At 37.5% G+C, this 23,040-nt stretch overlaps 1 protein-coding gene and 1 long non-coding RNA gene across 2 annotated transcripts in view; one reads left to right on the top strand and one right to left on the bottom strand.

Annotated features, from left to right (window-relative positions):
- LOC133529894 (DNA replication licensing factor Mcm6-like) overlaps window positions 1-23,040 on the bottom strand; it is a 58,845-nt gene that overhangs the window by 15,210 nt on the left and 20,595 nt on the right. The window lies entirely within an intron of this gene.
- LOC133529779 (uncharacterized) lies at window positions 15,593-22,435 on the top strand. Its single transcript, XR_009801214.1, has 3 exons — window positions 15,593-16,071; window positions 16,670-16,832; window positions 19,663-22,435. It is a non-coding gene; the product is annotated as an uncharacterized LOC133529779 (long non-coding RNA).

Raw genomic sequence — 23,040 nt, 5'->3', positions numbered from 1 at the left:
GGTAGTGATATATATACTTAATGTTCGAGTACGTACGTACGTTGGATTGCCTTACACGGCGGCAATGAATATAATAATTTTCTGTAGGTACATAAAAACACACAGTCGAACCCAGTGGCGTAGCTAGCATGAGTGGCACCCGGTGCGGAGATTGTGGGTGTCACGCTGTCACCCAAAATCAAAATTGTTCAAATATGTGACGGTCCACATCAAAAGGCACCTTAACGCGGTCGGCGCTTACGTCGCGTTGCTGCATAGTACTGAGGGCCTACCGCGAACCACGTTCGACGTGTTGCCTCCCTGTCACACTTACGTACGAATTTACGAGAGCGACAAAGAGGAAACACGTCGAACGTGGTTCGCGGTAGGCCCTCTGCATTAGTATTGGCGCGCCGCTAATAATGGCGTAAGCGCCGACCGCCTTAAGGTCCCTTTTGATATGGACTGTCACATATAATAATAATAATAATAAGCCCCCAGGGCAGCTTGTGGCGAGCTGAATGGGAAGTGACGTCCCTTGGGTCCCATACCCCCGAGAGTCGGACAGGCCTCTCTCTCCGGCTTGCCTTGATTGGCCGGCTGGAGTGAATACTGAGCAGGGGCCGCAGGACTCTCACCTCTGGCTTGCCTTTACCGGCCGTCCAGAGTGGGGTGTCAGAGCTATATGCTCGCAGGGTGGAAGTGAAATATGCATAAGACGCGAGTTGGCACAGTGGCTGCTGACAGCCACTGGGTAGAAAGCGGCGCACACCTCTCCACACCCTGAGCCGCTCACGCAATGTTGTCCCCTTGTCGCTCTGTGCGAGCGGCCGTTTTCGGGGACCCATATTGTGAGTTGGCGAGTCACCACCTGTCCATTTTTTCGTGTTTTTTAACATATGATCAGGGCAGGTGCCATAGTCACCTCCATAGTCTCGGTTACCAGTCCACTAGCAACTCAACCCAATAGCCCGGTTTCTTTTTGTACCTTTTTCTTACAATAGTCCTACACTAACCGGGGCTTGTCCTTGGGTGCACTGCTATAGTGTGAACAGGGATAATCGTCGGTTGGTGTCACATTACTTTTAGAGTAAATTGTCTTATTACAAGGGACCTCTACGTGTTGGCTTCGGCCCCACGCACGCCTTCAAAATGCCCGGGACCCCATGGTCCCGAGAATTTGTAAGAGACATACAAATAATAATAATAATAATAAGCCCGCAGGGCAGCTTGTGGCGAGCTGTTGGGGAGTAACGACCCCACGGACCCGAGTGCTCCAGAGAGTCGGTCAGGGTCTCCGTCTCCGGCGTGTCTTCGTCGGTCGGAGTGGAACCCCAAGGGGACCCGTAGGACTCTCTGCTCTGGCTTGCCTTAATTGGCCGTCCAGAGGGGAGACGTTAGAGCTATACGCTCCAGGGGTGGAAGTGTTAAAGGGCATAACGCCGCGAGTAACTGCCGCTCACGCCGGTGTTGCGCCTGGCCGTCTTTACGATGGCGCATCAGGTGCCCATCTAGCGAGTGGCGAGTCACCGCCTGCCTTGATAACACTGTATATCACAATGTTATGGCAGGTGTCCGGAACTCTGAGCAATAGCCCAGTCTTATTTTCCACCCAAATTCAAACCATAGACCAGGACTCTTTCTATTTTTCTGCAATAGCCTCCAATGCCTGGTGAAACCGGTTTATGGGTATCTATTTATGTACACATGAATGGGTTCCAGCAGGCGTTCTACATGACATCAAAGCTCTCCAAACGGCCTCTACGTGTTGGATCTATATCCCCACGCACGCCTTATAAATGACCGGGCTTAAAAACCCGAGAGTTTGTAACGGAGATACAAATAATAATAATAATAATAAGCCTTTTATTTCCATAATGAATAACTAATCTAAGTACATATTCAACATGCATTAATTATTAAGATTTCAACATTGATTATTTAAATAAAATATAGTCTAATTATGATTAATTAATTAAAAAAAAATCAGTTCCATGCAGAAATCAAGTTTCATTAACTACATATATGTATTATATAAATTATTTTTTTTCTATCACTATAATAATTATGTCGAAGCAGATATGATCAAAAATTCGAAATTACTAAATTGAATTATTAAAATTATTTACTGTTTTTTTTTTTTTTTTCAATATGGACCCCTCAACGGGTAAAGGCCTCCTCCATTTTGCTCCACGCCTGTCTATCCTGTGCTTGTGTGATCCAGTCTTTGCCGGCTTTTCTTATAATATCGTCGATCCATTTTTCCCTCGGTTTACCTCTTTTCTTTTTATTTGCTGGTCCTTGCCAAGTAGTTATTCGCTTTGTCCATTTTTCTTTGTCCATGCGTGCTATATGACCGGCCCATTTCCATTTTAGTTTTTGAGAGTGTTCCAAAGCATCTATTATTTTAGTGGTTTTTCTTATTTCAGTGTTTCTTTTTCTGTGTTTTAATCTTATATTTAGTACACTCCGTTCCATTGCTCTCTGACTTACTTGTATTTTATTTTTAATTTTTTTATTATAGATCCACCTTTGGCAGCCGTACGTCAGACAAGGTAGTAAACAAGAATCGATAACTTTTTTCTTGAGCTTCATAGGGAGCTTTGATTTTAGGGTTTCTTTATTGCTCCAAAATTTATTCCATGTTATGTTAACCCTTCTTTTGACCTCCTCTTCGATTCTTGTCGCAGAGAATGACACCTGTTGGCCTAAGTAAACATAGCTTTGAACGTATTCTAGTGTGTTGTTGTTAACACTTATTGGTATTTTATGGTGGTTCGTTAGTACTTTGGTCTTGCTAATATTTAATTCTAAGCCGATCTTACTGCTTGCCTCATTAAGGTCATTAATCATTCTTTGTAATTGCGATGCTGTTTCAGAAAATAGTATTATGTCATCAGCAAAGCGGAGATTACTGAGAAATGTCCCATTTATATTTAATCCTTTTCTGTCTGACTGTCACATATATAAAATGGGAATGGGATATCCCATAGCCCAGAATTTAGCCGATTAGTCTAGCTCATTTTAGATCTCATGAACTCTCAATAGTCCTTACACCCTGGCTGGTGTTGCCTCTGCGTGCATTTTAAGATGACATGGGCAAGGGCAACACCCGCTCGGTGTAACCCTTACATTTCATAAGTGTCAAAAGGGACTCTACGTGTTGGCTTCAGCTCCACGCACGCCTCCCAATTGTCTGGATCCCTATTATCCCGCGATGGGAAAGACATAAAATAAGCAAAAAACGGAACCCTTATGGATTCGTCATGTCTGTCTGTCTGTCCGTCCGTGTCACAGCGACTTTCTTCCGAAACTATAAAAAGTATACTGTTGAAACTTGGTAATTAGATGTATTTTGTGAACCGCATTAAGATTTTCACACAAAAATAAAAAATAAATTTTTTTTGGGGGTTCCCCATATTTAGAACTGAAACTCAATTTTTTTTTTCATCGAACCCATACGTGTGGGGTATTTATGGATAGGTCTTCAAAAATGATATTGAGGTTTCTAATATCATTTTTTTCTAAACTGAACAGTTTGCGCGAGAGACACTTCCAAAGTGGTAAAATGTGTGTGTTAAGTTTTTTTTTTTACTTTATTAGGTACACTAAACGGATATCGTACAATACCTATCATGGGAAACGCTGTGGGAAACATGCATGCACATTATGGCTTAATGAAAACTTTTTACAAAACAAGAAAACCGACTTCAAAAAGGATAAAATAAAATATTATCTTGCATCCTAATGCAACCAACTGCAAATAATATACAACATGCAATATACCAACTGATATGTTTGATTAGAAGTGGTGTCGGTCGGTGGCGGTAAGTACGGAATATTTGATTATATCCTATTTGAAGTCGGTTTTCTTTTATTGTAAAAAGTTTTCATTAAGCCATAATGTGCATACATGTTTCCCATGATATTGTACGATATCGGTTAAGTGTACTTAATAAAGTAAAAAAAAACTTTACTAATATTTCGAAAACTGCTTAAAGGATATTTATATTTTTTTATTTTCCATTTAGAACAAAATAATTTTTATTCGTAAACACAAACAAGACACATTATATTACTTGTTATAACAAAAACAAAGAAACAAACAAACAAACAAACAAACATTTCTAGTTATTCCTAACCTAACCCCCGATCCATCAACTCCCAACCCCTCAGTCCCCTACCGATCAACTCACCGCCTCTTCAACCCCCTAACCTCGCAAACCCTGACTCGTCAAACCCCAACCCCTCAACCCCGAATCTCAGACCCCCAAAACACTACCCTCTACCTTCATCTCTCACAACTACCCCTCACCTCTCAGTCTCTTTGTTTACGAAGACGTTAGCGAATATGTAAGGTCAAACTCGTGGTTAGGCTTAGGCTACAGTTGCACAAATGGGTGGTTTTTGGGAGGAAATGCTTGAAGTACTTTAGAAAACACTGAAATCACCATACACGTGCCTTTAAAAATTGAGGAGTTTCCTCAATTTCTCATGGTTTCCATCAGAGCTAAAAATATTACGGAAACAACTTGGAGGTAACTTCTTACAAACAGAAAAAGAGTTACTTTTACCACCGGTGCTGGAGTAATGTAGATATATTTAAAAAATCATTATCATGAAAACAATCATCATCATCACTCATCAGGTCCACTCTTACAAATTGGTGATTTTCGAGAGAAAATGCTCGAAAACACCTAAATCACCATACCATACATGTGCCGTTAAAAATTGAGGAGTTCCCTTAATTCCTCATGGATTCCATCATCAGATCGGGACCAAAGTAAAATGGAACCACCTTGCATGTGACTCCTTTCAAACAAAAAAGAATTAGGTACTCTAATCGGACTACGGGTGTGTGAGTAATCGGTGAACGCACATAAAAAAATCACTAATTCATAATTAAATTCCATCAAATCTACTAAGGAATGTCACTGTCACAATGACATCTGTCAACGTCAGTATGACGGACCAGATATCACCAACCTTTTTGGAATAAAAAAAAAAATATTATCTTACTGAAGGTGACGAACATAATAAAACTGTATTTGTATGGAATACAGAAATTAAGTCAAAATATTTAATCGAAACCGGCAAAACGTCCCACTTTGTCGCTTGCCATAAGGACGCCTTGACAGGTTATTCGTATAAAGATACAAGCAAATGTCGACCTTATGGCAAGCGACAAAGTGGGACGTTTTACCGGTTTCGGTCACTCCATTTTCTATACCTTTAATTGAACGCTGCCAAATCCATAAGTGAAGGGTTTTTGTTTAATGTGTCGCCTATACTTCGACTTTTAGATGTTTGTTATGTGTAAGTAAATATTTATTCACTATACGTACAAAATTACATTCAAATGTATCGTCTTTAAGCAATAGGGTTGTTTCCATCTACAAATCTTAGGGCAGAATTGTATCCCAATAAATTCTTTTGGATTATAAGAACATGTTAAACTACTTTTAGGGGACCTGTAATGACCATATTTTTGCAAATATGTATTGAATTTAAAATATCTTTTGGCACACGTCATGTGACCAAACTCGAAACGTCATTGAAGATTCTGATGACGTCACAACTCTCGGATTGACACTGTTGATAGTTAGGCGATAAACAACAAATGACAAATGTCAGTTGACAGTTCGTATCTTCTACGTGTGTATGTAGTTATGTGTCAAATCGTAAACTGTGACGTCACACAATTTTCAAAGAGCGTTTTGGGCGCCAAAGCATCTGTCAAAATATATTTGGTTAATTTAACATATTTAAAGCCGTTTTTAGTATAAGAGTTGAATTTTAGGGCAACTTTTAGTTAATATAGAACGTAATACAAGCGTTTCAAAAAATTTGGAACAACCCTATTATAATGTATATAGTACAAGCCTTGCTCAGTTGGGGACTAGGGTATTTTTAAAACATGCTGGGTACGGTGAGAGGTGTCATTTCCTACAATTTATAATCTTAAAATGCCAAATCTCGCTAAATTGTATTGAGATGACGTCTGTTCTTTTCTGATTACCCTTTCTGTTTGAAAAATACTATGAGTAACAGACGTCAGATGCCGAATGAAGTGACAACTTGACTTGCCAATTGACAAGTGAGTGTCATGGCCGCCATAAATCTATCATGGTACCATAAGGGCGTATTACACTATCCTGTAGTTGTCGTTTTCGAATTTACGTTTTGAGGTATAGTAATAATACTAATAATACACACATCTTAAGACGATAATGTTTTTGTATTAAAACGGAATACCAAATGTTGTTTACACCTGAAGTATCACCATTTCATAACGAACATTTCTACCTCAAAATAGTCTTAATTCAGTATTAATTAACGCTAATTAATACTTTTTTCATAAGTCTGATTATTTAAACTAAGTATTTAAATATTGTATTTCAAATTAGTATTAAATTATTTACTTACGTGCATTCGTTCGCCAATAATATATTTACTATTTATGGAACGTTTCATTTTACTGGCAACACAGTGGTAGATTTGATGGAATTTAATTATGAATCAGGGATACAGAACCTCCTCCTTCTATGAAATTGAAGTCTGCTTAAAAATAGCACGAGATCTAAAACAACACAGCATCATGTTTTACAATTAAGCGGAAATCGTACCTACAAATTAATTTAACACCATATTATAGCTACAGTGTAAAATATCAGGGAAAAAATACTAAACTATCTAAAACTTTAAATATTTAGGTACACACATAAAAAAGCATATGTAACTATCTAAACATTACAATTTAATTATAATTGCTTACACGTATCATCAGGTTCAAATTTTTACAATTTATGAATGATGTCATTCATAACATGTCCATGCACTTTTGAACCCTACTGTGAGTACATATCAGGTCTTCCACTTCTTCCAGTAACAATTGAGTCGCTTAACTTCAAACTCTGGTAAATCTATCTGTCAGCTATGCGATTTTGGTATTAACAAAGGTAAATAATAGGGTAGATAATAGGTATTTGCTGAGAGGGTCGAATGGATTTACCCGAGTTGGAAGTTGGAAGAAGCGACACAATGGGGTTGGCAACTGTCAAAGGTTTGCATAGATGGTGCCATCATAGTTTGCCCCTTTTTCTAGAATATAGCTGAGAATATGAGATTTGACTTAAAGGGGCGGGCATCCGGGCTATAACCGCGAAAATCGAAGTTCGCAAATTGCGGGCATCTTTCTCTGTCACTCTAATTACGCCTTCATTGGAGTAAAACAGAAAGACATCCGCAATTTGCGAAATTTGCAGTAGCTCCCCAGGGCATAACCGATAGCCGTTTGTCTTATAATTTTTCTAGCTGTAGTGCAAATGTAGGTGATACGACTCAAAACTTGTCAAAAATCTATGGAAATCGTGGGGAGGCCTTTAATGTTGAACTTGGCTTTCGCTTTTGGCTGTCATTTCACATTTATGTTTTTGATGGGTTTAACTAACTGACTGAAGGAAGTGATCACCGCTTACGTTCAAGTGCGAATCTCACTCTTGCTCTTCCTTCAAATAAGCCGCGAACGTGTGCAAATTCATTCACGGTGCGCACTAGTTGTGGAACGAGTTGCCCCTGTCGCTTAAACAGTCCCGGGCTGTGTGTACCACTCAAAGTTAATCTTATGAAGCTTTTGGCTTTCCAATGTAGGCAGTGTGATTTGGTTAAGCACTCTTTATTTTTATATTTTTACTTGTGATATTTATACAATATGTTTGTACAGGTATAGTGGAGCCGTTAACCACGGATAGTACGATGATTTTTATCGACAAATCATCCCCATACCTGTTCTTTCTCAACCATTTTATAAATGCTCGTCTTCAAAGTTTTATGGCGCCAAACACGACTGCACTTGGTTAATGTACTATTATTTGTCCATTTACCTGTCGCACATTTGAAGGAAAAATATCGTTCGATAGCTTTGTAAATTAGGGCATTAGAATTCTCCACAATTACTCGAGAATTAATATCAAAGTAACGGTAGGGGGGGGGGGGGGGGGGGGGGGGGGGGTTAATGGTAATTTTTATGCCTATTTTCTTGAATAACTTCTAATACTAAACTGTATATTCCAAAATTATAAAAAAAATTTTTTTTTCACAATGAGCTCTTTCATTTCATATGTAATACACTAAAGTTTTCACGTCAGCAGCTCGAACAAGGGTAATTTGCTGCTTAAAAAAAAGTGAGCAAAATCGCATTTTGCTCACTTAGTGAGACAAAATAACATTCAAGTGACCTTTAGATTCGAATGTCATTTCAAGATTGCCTAATACAAGTTCGAAATATTCGGATTCTATTGTCTTTGTCCCTTTCACGTCATTAGCAAAAAGAAAGAGACAAAAAAAGTGCATACGTAATTCAACGGTATATTGACGGTTTATAATATAAATAATAAAATAAAATATAAAGCCTTTTATTTCCCGCTAAATTAGTACAATTATTTGTTTCTTATTTTATGATGGTTAGTAAATCATTTTTTGTTTTTTTTGCTTACATACTAGTTTTGGAATTGTTAGTTATTTCCTAAATAATTTGTAGATATGTAACAGGAACCCCTCTCAGGTGAAGGCCTCTTCCAAATTTGCCATTTTGATCGGTCTGATGCCAGTTTGGTCCAGCTATTTTTATGATGTCCTCGTCCCAGCGTGAGTGTGGTCTTCCACTGCGTCGCTTGCCTTAAGGCCTTTCCATAATGTGACGATTTTAGTCCATCTGCGGTCTTTAGTAGTGCCACATGTCCGGCCCATCGCCATTTCAACTTTTGAGCTTGGTTGAGAGCATCTAGGTATATAGTTTTAATCGCTGTTCTTATCCTTGTGTGTCGTATCTTTTGATTTTTTTTCAAGTTTAACATGCTACGTTCCATACCTCTTTGACATGTAGTTATTAGATTCTGGATTTTTTTGGTGAATTTCCACGTTTGACTTACATATATTAAACATGGAATTATACATGTGTTCATAACTTTCCTTTTCAGCTTTATTGGCATTTTACTTTTAAACACTTCTTTTACGACGGTTTATAATAGACCCCCAAAATAAGTCAGACCGCATCGTTCCAAAACACCCTACGAGTCTCCATTCGTATATATAATAACTAATTAAAGAAATAAAAGTTTAAAATTTATAATATATATTTAAGTTTTAAATATGTAAAAGGAATTATTCTGTGTATTTCTTATTGTGTATTTAAATAAAAAAAAAAAAAAAATTAATAAAAACGCCATATTTTACGTATTTTATTATACAATCAAAACAATGAACTTATACAAATTTACGCAATTGTTATGCAGTAAATAATCCTACTTAACTACTTTTACAGTACATATGGTGCTACTTTATAGCACTAGTGCAAAAATAAGCATATTTACGTTACTGTGTCGAGCATTTAAAGGACCATATGTAATGTAAAACGTTGTACGATACATGTGCGAATAGGTAATTCGCAACTCGTGTCGATTTAAAACACTCCCTTCGGTCGTGTTTTAATTTATCGCCACTCGTTTTGAATTTCCTATTTTTCGCACTTGTATCGTAATGTACTATTAACGATCTCTACTATAGTTGACAAATAGTAGTATCCGCAATTCGGACCGTATCTTACAAAGTTTTTTTTTTTTACAAATAAAGTTGTCAATTGTACTGTCAATTGATGTTCGTTAATTCATTATTTTCGTATTATTTTATTGAAATTTCTTTCGTTTTGTTTTATTGTGGTAATTAAAGTTAATTGTTAGAATACCTTCAGAAAACATGAGTTAAATAATGATCCGTCCGGATTACATTTTTTCAGGTAGTATTTTTTGATGGCTGACTGACGTGAAAATTTTTGTGTACTACACGAGATCAAAGTTATTTACATCTCGTGCGCTTTTGAGTCCCTTACTACGCTCAATATTCTAAATTAGATTATATTATAGAATCTTTCGCTTGCACGGGACTCAAAACAAGCACTCGAAGCAATATCAAACTTTGCTCTCTTATTGTACAAATAACTATTGCAAATTTAAATTTTTTGTATTACTAATTTATTTAAACTTGCCCCCAATTCAGACCTACACCTACCCCTATAGACTGGGCTTTAACCGCGACAATCGAAGTTCGTCAATTGCGGGCATTTTTCTCTGTCACTCTAATTACGTCATAGTGAGAGTAAAAGAGAAAGATCCCCGCAATTTGCGAATTTCGGTTTTCGCGGTAGGCCCCCTGAGCTTATAAGACGACTCGGGGTCACCGCCCGTGTGATATTTTTTTTTATGATACAGGAGCCAAACGAGCAGACGGATTACCTGATGGTAAGCGATTACCGCCGCCCATGGACACCTGCAACACCAGAGGGGTTGCAAGTGCGTTGCCGGCATTTAAGATGGGAGTACGCTCTTTTCTTGAAGGTGCATGTCGGTCTTTGGGTCACCAAGCTACATACGTGTACGACTGTACGTGTACCAAAGTCCAGTTGTTCCGGAGTAATCGGATGTTAGAGTTATGAATCGGATGGAGGGTTACGTTTTTTCCTTTTAAGGTACAGAAACGGAACCCAAAAAATCGCGAAAATTGCGGATTTTGTAGATTTGGGCGATTATAACCCTAAAGGACTAGTTTTTAGGGTTCCGTACCCAAACGGTAACCACGGGACCCTATTACTAAGACTCCACAGTCCGTCTGTCTGTCCGTCTGTGACCCTAGCTGTATCTCATGAACCGTGATAGTTGAAATATCCTCAGATTATGTATTTCTGTTGCCGCTAAAACAACCAATACTAAAAACAGAATAAAATAAATAATTAAAGTGGGGTTCCCAAACAACTAACGCGTGATTTTATTTGCCGTTTTTTGCGTAGGTAATGGTACGGAGCCCTTCGTGCGCGAGTCCGACTCTCACTTGGGCGGTTTTTGATAGTACAGTCAGCGTCAAACAAATACTTCGTAGCAGTCAAAGTGGCCAAATAGTTCGGTACACCATACTAAAAATATGGTGTACCGAACTATTTGGCTACTTTGACTGCTACGAAGTATTTGACGCTGACTGTACCATTACAAGGCGTCTTTAAGGTAGACTAAATCTACTACAATACTAGACTAGAATTTATTGTCTCTGTAGATCTAAAGATTTCTTCGAACTTACATTCATATGCTAAGTAGGTATAGGTAAGTGCAGTGATTGTTCTAATTTCTAATTTTTATTAAGTAAAAAACTAGTTTTGAGGTAAAATACTAGTTTGTTTATACCTACAGTAGAATACGCATATAATGACATCGAAGGGAAGTGATCAAGTGACAAATAAAGCGGATGTCGAAGAAAGCATAGTGGATTAACTTCTTATTTTTGTTAACTTTTCCAAATTAATCTCAAATTCCTTTGTGAGAGATGAGTTTTATTAACCAGTACCAACTGAGTAAACGCCCGATATAGTAAACACCCCTATAATGGAACAAGCATCAGTAATGGGATGGTATAGACAAATTCTGTAAAACAAGTATTTACCATCAGTTTTTAATCGCTGCCAACATTTTTCCATAAACAAGAGCCAAAGAGCTGCTTAAGTTACATTTTTCATTGATATTTGTTAGTTTGAAAGTTAATAGTGCCTTACATTCCATGACTGGAGCATTTCGTATGGGATTTAGAAACAGCGCGCCAAGCGGAACGTTTTGAATTCTCAAAATCCCATACAAAATGAGACTTAACGTAAACGCGTACGTCACGTTACGCCATCGAATAAATTTACACTAGGGGTACAGGCCCTATAAATTGGCGCTATAGGATAGTTTTTATAACCAAAATCATCTTTTGAGAGTGTGAAAAGTAGGGGGAAGTTTGTATGGCGAAACAATAACCGCTGGACCGATTTAGATGAAAGGCCATGCCTGGATAAGCTAAGTGAATCTGCCCCCAGCGAGTTTTGGCTTGTAAATTTTTTTTTGATGATATGGCTTTATATTAGTAGCAAGTATGCAAAATATCAGCCCCCCCAAATGTTATAGATTTTGGTAAAAAAAAAAGATCTTTATTCAATTTTTTTTTTCTAGCGAGCCGATTTTGACGTGCGTCACATATATTATGCATATAGTAAAGGCAATTATACGACATCAATTTTATTATAGAACACACTGCGATACAAAAAAAAAATGAAAGTACTTTTAGATCGGCGACACCTCCAAGTTTTTCAGATAAAGATAAAGATAGTTTATTATTCAAGTAGGCATATTACAATGCGCTTATGAACGTCAAATAAAGCTACACCGGCTCTAGCCCTACATCTCTGACCCGAGAAGATTTAAATCCCCCCTCAATTGGAGGAGGGTATCCCAATATGGACCGGCAAGAAACTCGGCGGGACACATCTTTTCAAAACATTACATCTTATAATTGACATGCATTAAATAAGAAAAATAAAATACAATTTAGATTACTATAGAAATCATGCGTAATTGCATGATACAGTAGCTACTTTTCTTTATAGAAAATTGATAAAAGAATATAATATATGTATGTCATATAAAATCATACAAATACGTAGCTCTTTCAGAAAACATATCGAATTCTTATAAAAGAAAAAGAAAATTAAATTAATAAAGAAATGAGAATAAAATCACTTTCATGACTGCTCGATAGATCATATTTTTTTAGTGTTTTATATCTATTAATGCCACTAGTAATAATCAGATAAAAACTTATATTAGGTATTAAATGCCTTAATCACAGGGTATAAAATTAAAACTAAACTAGCCATAAAATAAAACTACTTAAAAATTAAACTAATATTAAATAAAACTAAAAGTAAAAGATATACTAATGAACAAATTAGTTATAAAAAGAATACCCCTTCTAAAGCCTCCGCCTGCGGCAAAGATCCCATAACGCTACCTCCGAGTTACCTCTCTGTATTGCCAGGGATATACGCTGGGAGAGCGCCAGCCCTATGGTCTCCAGTGGCGTCGATCAGCCGTGCCGACAGGGCCCCCATGAATGTTTTCATGTCCGCCGACCAAGGTCCCATTGTCTCCACTGCAAGCGCCGCAAACTCATAATCTTGCAGTAAAGATGAGTATTTGCGGCGCTTGAGTAGTTGGGCCTGGTCGGCAGCAGCGCCGGCTTGTGCGCGGGTAGCCTGGATGTGGGACAGCGCAAAGGTGTCTACGCATGTGGCGTCCCACACCAAAGGCCTACCCAGTCTCCACGGCACCAATGTGGCTCCATCCGGTCGCTTGCCATCGTCTCTCGCCATGCCTGTGGGTTCTAAAGTAGCAGGCACAGAGACGGTAGCAAGCGACCGCCGAATCAGATCATTAATAGTGCCGTGGCGATATAATCGGCCGGCGCTTTTGGTGCATGAGAGGCCATGTCGGCCTAGCCGGTCCACGTCCTTGCCGCATGCACAGGTATGGGCGGAGCATATTTTGGCTCCAATAATGAGAATATACATTATATAAGTCTGACAGATTGCTATACCTACAAAAAGTATTTGATGTGCTTTCTTACCTGAGCTGTGTCACCTATACAATGATTTTACATATACACACAGTACAATGATTTTAATTGCTACTTGTTTTTACAGTTTCTGGTTTGGACCATGCATGTTTGTCTGTCAAGTAGTCCTCGACTCTGTAATAAGCCTTCAACATCAATGACTTCTTTAAGTATTCTTAAGAGCTGGCAAAGGTAATCTTAAAGCATCGTCAGGTAACTTGTTATAAAAATGAATGCATTGCCCAACGAATGACTTTTGTACTTAGCGGACACGAAACTTTATGATAGAAAGCTTATTTTTATTTCTAGTGTTATAGTTATGAACATCTAAATTCTTAGTGAAGGAGTCTAGGTTCTTAACAACATAAATAATACAACCATAGATGTATTGGGAAGCTACAGTTAAAATATTAATTTATTTGAAAAGTTCTCTTAATGATTCACGTGCTCTTAAGTTACGAATGGCTCTCTATTGTAAGACAAATATAGTTTGTATGTCAGCTGCTCTGCCCCAAACCAGAATACCATATGACATTACACTATGAAAATATATATAATAGACAAGGCGAGCTGTCTCAACATTGGTCAATTGCCTGATTTTCCTAATGGTGTAAGCGGCCGAACTTAGTTTCTTTGCTAGCGTTCTTATATGAGGACTCCATTGTAGATTTATGTCCAATGTACTAACACTTAGTTTTAAACCTTAAATGTTACTAACCATTATGGACCATTGTTGTCTTTTGAAATAAATAAATTAAATTAAATTAAATTAAACCAAGAAACAGTGCTTTATCTACCATCTCTAAGCATTCATTATTCAAAAGTATCTTCACTTGATCACTTTTGATTGTATATAAGTGCCAATTACATCCACACTTTATCAGACCTGGGCTATAACCGCGTACATCGAAGTAAGTCAATTGCAGGCATTTTTCTCTGTCACTCTAGTTACGTCTTAGTTGGAGTAAAAAAGAAAGACCCCCATTTTGCGAATTTCTATTTTCGCGCTAAGCCCCCTGATATCAGACCCGATTTCGGGCCCGAGAAAGAGTATTTTGCCGTTTCACCAAATAAATATTAGCACATCGTTTACATTATTTTAAATGTAAAAAATGGTTCATTGCAAAAAATATGAAACATTTCACAATTTTGGCAATTAGAGAAAAAGTATTTTTTTAACGAAAACGATTATCAGACATGAAATCGGGACTGATTTCGGGTCCGAAATCGGGAAGTGTGGATGTAATTATTATTATGATTAATTGATGATTTCCGCATCTTCATATCAAGTGCCAATTACGTCCACACCTTATCAGGCCTGATATCAGACCCGATTTCGGGCCCGAGAAATAATAATTTTCCTTTTCATCAAATATAAGCACATCGTTTACAATATACAAATCCTCTTTATTGCACAACCTCTGAAAAAATGTAAATGGAAACACATATAATACATAGATAGAGGTAAACAACAGGCGGCTTATCGCTACATAGCGATCTCTTCCAGATAACCTTTAGGTAGTAGAGAAAAGAAACTTAATTTAAATATAATATTTGAAATGTAAAAATATGGTTCATTTGCAAAATAACAAATATTGAACATTTTGGCAATTAGAGACAAAGTACTTTTTACTTTTCAAATATTGTTAACGATGTGCTGATATTCCGTGAAAAGAAAACGCTTATCAGGCCCGAAATGGGGACATTTCGTGAAGATATCGAAGTGTGGATGTAATTGGCGCTTCATCAATAATATTGGTCACTTCCACACCACCAGGGCTATACCTAAACGCGAAAATCGTAAGTTTGCAGATTGCAGGCACTTCTCTGTCACTTTAATAAAACTACGTCTCATTGATCGGAAAATTTAATTAGATTGACGAAAACTTGTTCCCGTCTAGGCTGATTTTACCATTATCTGCTTATTTTTTGCGCATGGCAACATTATTGAATCGTAAACTTAAAAATCGTCGCCCCATCCCTAGAATATCACTCTATGTGTCAAATATTTATAATCTGTGGTTTGTAGCGAAAAGTGGGGAGCCACTAATGCACAGCCAAATAATGCACAACCCAGGAATGTACAGCCCAATAATTGGCGTCCATCATGGACGCCAATTATTGGGCTGTACATTCCTGGGTTGAGCATTCTCGGGCTGTGCAAGTTCGGTCCGGGGCGATAATACGAAGCCACTCTTTTCACAGGGCAATAATGTACGACCCTATAATTCGCGTCCACTAATCTGAGTCCCTTGGCTTTCAATTATCGGGCTGCGCATTATTGGTACGGGTCGAGAATGCTCGACCCAATAATGTACATCCCAATAATTGGAAGCCAAAAACCAGAGACATTTTTTTTTTTAAGACAGCTGTCAAAATTAGTAGGGACGTTCTGACATGAGCTCTTGACAGTTTAAAAATAATCGGTTTTTTCTAGTGACATCTTTCAATGATATTGACAGTGTTGACACGTGTTGGTTTACATTACGCTTTGTTATCATCTTTTTATTTTTAATGTATGGTTTTCAAGAGCTCTAATACTTGTAATGTATGCATGAAATCATATGGCAAGAGAACCTAAATCGTTTTGGAACTATATGAACTCTAAAAGAAACAGTAGAGGTACGGAAAAAATATTATTTAATGGAACCTTTGTCCGGTAAACAAGTAGTGAATTTGCTAGGTTTTTTCACTCTGTATACAGTGTGAAGGTGTGGAAAGTTGGAGGTAAGCGCCGCAGCCCGCAATAGTCGCAGCGGGCACCGAGAAGAGCGCTGTAGGGGTTCAGGTTATGACAGGCTAGATATACAAGACGTGCGACGAGCCCTTCAACAACTTCAAGCCAAAAAAATCTTCTGGTCCGGATGGTATTCCCTCGTGCGTATTTAAGGACTGTAGAATTGTGCTGGCGGAGCCGCTATTGCACCTCTGTTTCAAGCTAAAAGTATTCCTAGAAATTTATAAAATTACTTGAGTGATAACCAGTACTGATAGGTGGATCAGGAGATAAGGCAGAGGGTTTCGACTTTCGAACGACAAGAAGTTCGGCCAGCAATCTTCTTAGTCACGTAGTGCAGATAATATGTATAGTGGGTAGCAGGAGTCAAACTGATAATGGTTACTTTGACTTTAAAGACACTAGATCTGGTTGATAATGACTTGTTGCTGTCAAAGTTAGCAGGCTTTGGTTTTACCCCACACTCACTTAATTTTTTTGCAGACTACATGAGGGAAATACAGCAGTATGTAGATTATGAAGAGCACAGATTGAATCCAGCAGTGACATGGGCCATTTGTTCAATAGAATATCTTGGTTATATGGAGATTGGCTGAGAAAGCAAGGTGTATGCTACAAGGTGCAGGTTTCTGCAAAATATATTAGGGTGAGTCCATTAAGACAGCTGTTTATCTGAAAAACAGGGACTGGGTCATTGGTCAATGGGTCATACACCATCAAAAACTCAATCTTAAGAGCAAAACTACAAAAGGATGCATATGTTGGTGGATCCCCTTAATACAAAGAAACATAACACTTTCAGAAAATATATATTCTCTAATTATAATGCATGATATGATAAATTTACAATGGTCATGTAACAACATTGTTACCTGACAGGCAGTCTTCCACACATGTACCTTAATTAATTTAAATAATTATAGTCCGCCTTTTTCAGATTTCCTCAGTTTGAGGTTTTTTAGATTACCTCAATAAAAATAATTTGTAGGTTCGAAAAATTCTAATCTTAAAAAACAATGCTGAGGTCAACACTGGTGAGTGTCAAATGGCAGGTGGATGTCAGCAATTTCAATAAAATATTAAATAAACATGTTAAACCTTCTTTGTACTTCAGTGTACATTTTATAGAAACCTGTGTACCTCTCCGTGAAATGAGATATAGACTCAAAACAAATGCAGGTTTTTTTTATATACCACATCGGTGGCAAACAAGCATACGGCCCACCTGATGGTAAGCAGTCACCATAGCCTATGGACGCCTGCCAGCAAACAAAAAGTCTTCTGGAAATCGATTTTCACTCATGTTGTCTCGGATATGAGTGAATATGGTATTGATACATTCAGTGTAATTCCCTGAACACAAATATATGAGATGACAGCGGCGAAAGTGGTAGGGGTTATTATATACATACCCACGCTCGTAAAACATTACCCTCCTCCTGACACAGTCGGGTAAAAATATGTTTTCAGTAACAAAATAGTATTTTTACCCGACTGCATCAGAAAGAGGGTAACGTCTTTCGAGCGCGGGTATGTCTATAATTATGTTTATTTATTTGGCACGCCCTACAGCTCAAACGGCTGGACGGTTTTTGATATATGAGTTCTGGTTGAATTCGTCAGAATTTTCTTAGTGACAGGCTATATACATTTTCAAAATGGCGCCCGCTAATGAAAAAACGGGGGGGGGGGGTCTTACCATAGCAATATGGGTACCAAATGAAAGTTACCTAGTAAAATGTTCTTTCAAAAATATATGTGAACAGTCGGGTTTTTTGTGTTGCAGTTTAATATTAATATTTTTTGATAAATCTGGTTAATTATTTTTTATCATTATAAAGAGGATATTAACAGTCGCATAGCAAAGAGTCTCGATCAACACCTTGAGAGACTCTCGCTAGGTGGTTGTATCAAGGGTCAGATGCAGAAGGCGATGATCTTGGACACGGCGCGGATAGTCCGGCGGTTCCTCTCTCTGCGGCCATGACCACCGGCAGCTTGGGCCCTGCCCCGCTACTGGCGGCACCCTAGGTTAAGTTTTTTATAATGTGTTTATATGTATTTTTGTATTCTTTTTGTATGGTTTTTTGTATTTTACTTTTATGTATAATCATATTATAAAATGTCTAACCTAAGACCCAAAATAAATAAAGATATTAAGGGTGCCTTTCGACCAGAGATGTGCCATACTTGCTATGCTATGTTATCATACATTTGAAACGCAGCTCCAGCTGCAGCTACGTTTCAAATGTATGATTGAAAACATAGCATAGCACATCTCTCGTCGAAAGGCACCCTAATAATAAAAATAATAAAGACGTTTATTCAAAAAGTTTAAACATAGGTACATAATAAAAGTACACAATAATGCTTACAAACTAATTGAAAGGGAAAGTGGCTCAGCTAATGTCTACGCCAAATGGCCAAAATTGTTGAAAGTTTTCAACTAATTTGTTAGAGCAAGTATTGAAAAAGTTACAGTATGTTATATATTTGTTATCTAATCACAAAGCCCTGTTATTTGGTACCTCACATGGTATGCTTAAAGGAAAATAAAATAAAAGTTTGTACTGCCGACTTTATGACGTCACAGCAACTACCCCCACCACTTCGCGCTTGTCATCTCGTATATTTGTGTTCAGGCATTGACATATATCTAAGGACGGGCCTTACGGGCACTAAGAATGGTGCTAGTTTAGTGGTGTCACTCACGAGCCAATCCTGCAGTCTAACGCAACTAGTCGCGACCAATCGCGCATGTGATGCGAACTCATCAACAATTGGCGTTCTGGCGGTAGACTGTACGATGGGCTCGAATTCGTGTGCGTGACACCGCTTTACTGACCCCATTCTTACCATTAAGGCCCGTCCTTAGATATATGTCAATGTGTTCAGGGCATTACACTGAATGCATCGATACCATATTCACCCATATCTGTGACGACATGAACGAAAATATAAATATAAATATATATATATATATATATATATATATATTGTTTGTATCTCTTTACCTTTGGCTATTACTACTTACGATTATAACGACGAAATTTCGGTGGTCCCTTCATCGTCGTTATATTATATCCGAAATCCATTGTATGGGGTTTCGTACCCTTTTTTAAGCCTAGGTCGTTTTAGGAATAGATGTACTGATTTCGTTGTCTGAGTACCCATAACACAAGCCTGCTTGGCTTACCGTGGGACTTAGTCAATTTGTGTAAGAATGTCCCTATAATATTTATTTATTCTATTAAAGGTTTACAGAGGTACACTGAATGTGCAATATAACTGCATATTTTAGTGCGGTAGGTACAATGACAAGATTTCATAGCTCAACCCGCCATCCTGACGCTCACCTATAGTGACACATATTAGTCAATTGTAATGTATAGTTATGAAAGTAAATTAAAGTTCATGTTGCACAGATAAAATCACTTTAAACAACGTTTCTAATGAAAATAAATCTCAAATTTCAGGAGCTGATACAGGCAGCCAGAATGAGTCTGCTGGGTCGCCGGCGCCGGACGCGCGACGCGCGCCTCGGGCGTCTGACGTCTTCGTGTCTCTCGCCAGTTGCAGGGGAAGATGCGAATAGTTATAAAGGCGTGCATGACGTCGCTAAAAAATGATAGATATAATACTAATCTTGTTGCCCGAGGTATTCCTCAAGTTCACGGGGTAGATTACAGGTGTAGTGCATAATCCTTTACCATTTTGACGACCACTCTGGCCTAGTAGGTAGTGATCCTGCTTATGAAGCCGATGATCCTGGGTTCGAATCTCGCGGTAACGGAATTTATTTTAGTGATGAGTACAGATATTTGTAGCTGAGTCATGGAAGTTTTCTATGTGGGAATTATTCAATTTGTGTAAGAATATCCCTTTAATACTTGTTTATTTATTTTTCGTATTTTCTCGGAAACGTTGCTATTCGTCATGCTACTTCAGTCAACCTCAATACTTATTGTACTGAATGACCGAAAAAGCATGACACGTTCGTACGTTTTCGTGAAAATACGTTGGTAAAGGAAATTGCACTACATTTTTAAAACCTGTCAGTAAAATATGAAAAAGGAAAGTTCATGAGTTTCATAATTTTCTTTCCTCCAACAGCTTCCCATGGAGCAAATGTAAACCTTTTGTGCATGTCAATAGTTCTCAAATGGAATTGGAATAAGTCATAATATAATCGTAGATCAAAATTAGTACATTACGATATACTCGTATAAGGAGTGTACCGAAAAAAAACTGTAAACTTCAAATGAAAAAAAACTGATGCAGTTGAGAACAAATTAAGTTTTTTAGAATAACTACAATAAAAAGCGACTTTTAATTTAGATAATTGTCACTTTTTTTTATTTGTTCTGTAGGAGTGATAGGCAGCTTGTTCCTAGCGCATTCAGTGGCAGCTTTTTACGGACCCGTTTTTCATATTTGCCTGCATCACCCCGTCACCTGCTGGAATTGTTAATGTTTTTTGGCTGTTTCATTCTTCTCTTTTAATACACTTTTGATTTGAGCCCAATAATAGTTGATAGAACGGCACTGCAGGACGTTTGGAGCTCGTACTCTATTCTATGTCAACTGCCAAATGCGATTTTTGTAGGAAGGAAATTGTATGATTTTCGATTTGGCCTAGAATGATTATTATTCCAAGATTAATAATTCTGGTTTTACGCTGTTCGACTTTACACCGGCAAATAAAAGAGATGCCTAAAAATATTAATCAACATCTCCAGAAATAATCATTTTCTAAAAATGCAACATTTTAAAATAAATTTAAGAAAGAGATCAACATTTAAACACACTTTTAGTGCTTTATAGGTTTCTAGAACATATAAGTCATTAAGTTACATTCTTATTTTGGTAAAAAAAATAGCAAAAACGTCTCAGAAAAAATTAAAATAATCATGTCCAAAAATTGCCAATTTTTGAGTTACTAATTTACTCAAACTTTAAAACTGAAAAAAAAAATACTTAAAAACATATTTTTTGTGCTTTTAACCTAGGTATGAGATACTTGCAACATAATCATTCTTACTCTGTCAATAAGAAATTTATACCTCTAATTAATTTTGAACCTACGAAAGTCTGACATCTTATTTTCACATTTATAAGCGAATTTGTTAATTAATTGTACTTAATGTTAAGTTTGTGTTAAATGTATTACTGTAAAGTTGTCCATTAGGTGAAATATATGTGAAAGTCGCTTCTAACAGAATACGCAAACGTGGAGTCACGGGACAGGCTTAGCCTAGTGTGACCCACAAAATTTATGTAATTTTATCTGATTTTTAAAAATAAAATTTTACTTTACAATCTGTACCTTTTTAGGGTTCCGTAGTCAACTAGGAACCCTTATAGTATCGCCATGTCCGTCTGTCTGTCTGCACCGGAAAGCTACCTATGTTTTTATAATAATTATCTGGTGCTTTATTTCATGCATGGTGTGAAATAATTTATTTTAAATACAGTCAAATTACGGGCATCTTACCAGTCTACCATAGGGCAAATCTGAAATGGGTCAAGGTCGGTGCAGTGACAAAAAAAAACAATTTACCTCCTTTTCTACATAATTAGGCGTAGTTCGCTGTCTTTTGTATGTTTCGAGTTTGCAATATTCTTACCCCCGGAGTTACACACAATGTTTTTCATCACACTTGCGAAGAAAAAAAAACAAAATTTTAAGCGAAATAATTCTTAAATACGGTGACATATCATACATTCGTCCGATTTCTTGGAAGGTGAGGCATCGAAGGCACAGACCTATTCGGCATTCAGCCACGATTGAAAATTAAGTAAAAATATTTTTATCGGATGTTAAAATAATCAAATTAAATTAAATTATAAACGTCAGTATTTTAAAAGTAAAACTCATTTAGGCTACTTGGTTTGTATGAATAAGTGACATAATTAAAGAAAAAAGCTATAACTCCCTAGGGAGTTATAGCTTTTTTTTCACAATCCATAAATCCCGCGGCAACAAAGTAGGCCTTTGTCCTTCAGCACACCTGCATGAAATAAGATCTTTTTCGAGCAAGTGTGATGAAAAGATTATTGTTGATTTTGGATTTCATACAATGGAATTAAAAAGACAGCGGCCTACGCCTAATTATGTAGAAAATGAAGAACCAATGAGAAATGATTTTATTATAAATTTGTATTAATGTATGTGTCATTACATAAAATTTACTTAATAACTATGTATTTCATATTTATTATAAATATATTACAAGGCGTTGTACCTTTGTCGATGTTTCACTTATATGCCCACCAATATAGCCTAATGTAGATTACCACTGCAAAGCCAGGAAGGCTAATCTTTAACACGTTGGCTGCCATAAACATCACCGGTGGGATCACGTAATCTTCTCTGGCCAGCTCTCTGGCTGTGTCGCTATGACCATCACCGGTGGAATCGAAAGCTTGTTACTTACATCTTTATTAACCTCAGTAATAGTCCGATGCTGGGAACACGAAAATTGTATGGGGCACGGGAGGAACACTTTCGGTGAAGTATGGTGGGCAGCCAACGTGTTAATACTTCGTTTATTTTTGGTAGGCTTAATTTGGCTGCCCTTTTTAGGGTACCTTCCACGTACCTACCGTAATAGGGGACTACTACGTAAAAACCGTATGTAAAATAAAAGGTAAAAAAGACCTATTAGTATACCAGAGAGCCTACCGCGAACCACGTTCGACGTGTTGCCACTCTGTCGCACTTATTAGTTCTTTCTTAAGTGTGACAGGGAGGCAACACGAACGCGCCCTAGCGCCCGCACGGTAGGCCCTCAAGTGTAACTGGGTCGCAGCTGAATTTTGTCCATAATGGCGGTGAATACTGAATACTTCAT

The sequence above is a fragment of the Cydia pomonella genome, chromosome 21 (assembly GCF_033807575.1).
Source record: "Cydia pomonella isolate Wapato2018A chromosome 21, ilCydPomo1, whole genome shotgun sequence".
Taxonomy (NCBI): domain Eukaryota; kingdom Metazoa; phylum Arthropoda; class Insecta; order Lepidoptera; family Tortricidae; genus Cydia; species Cydia pomonella.
Note: the sequence above shows the minus strand (reverse complement) of the source record. Positions and strands in the feature narration are given on the sequence as shown.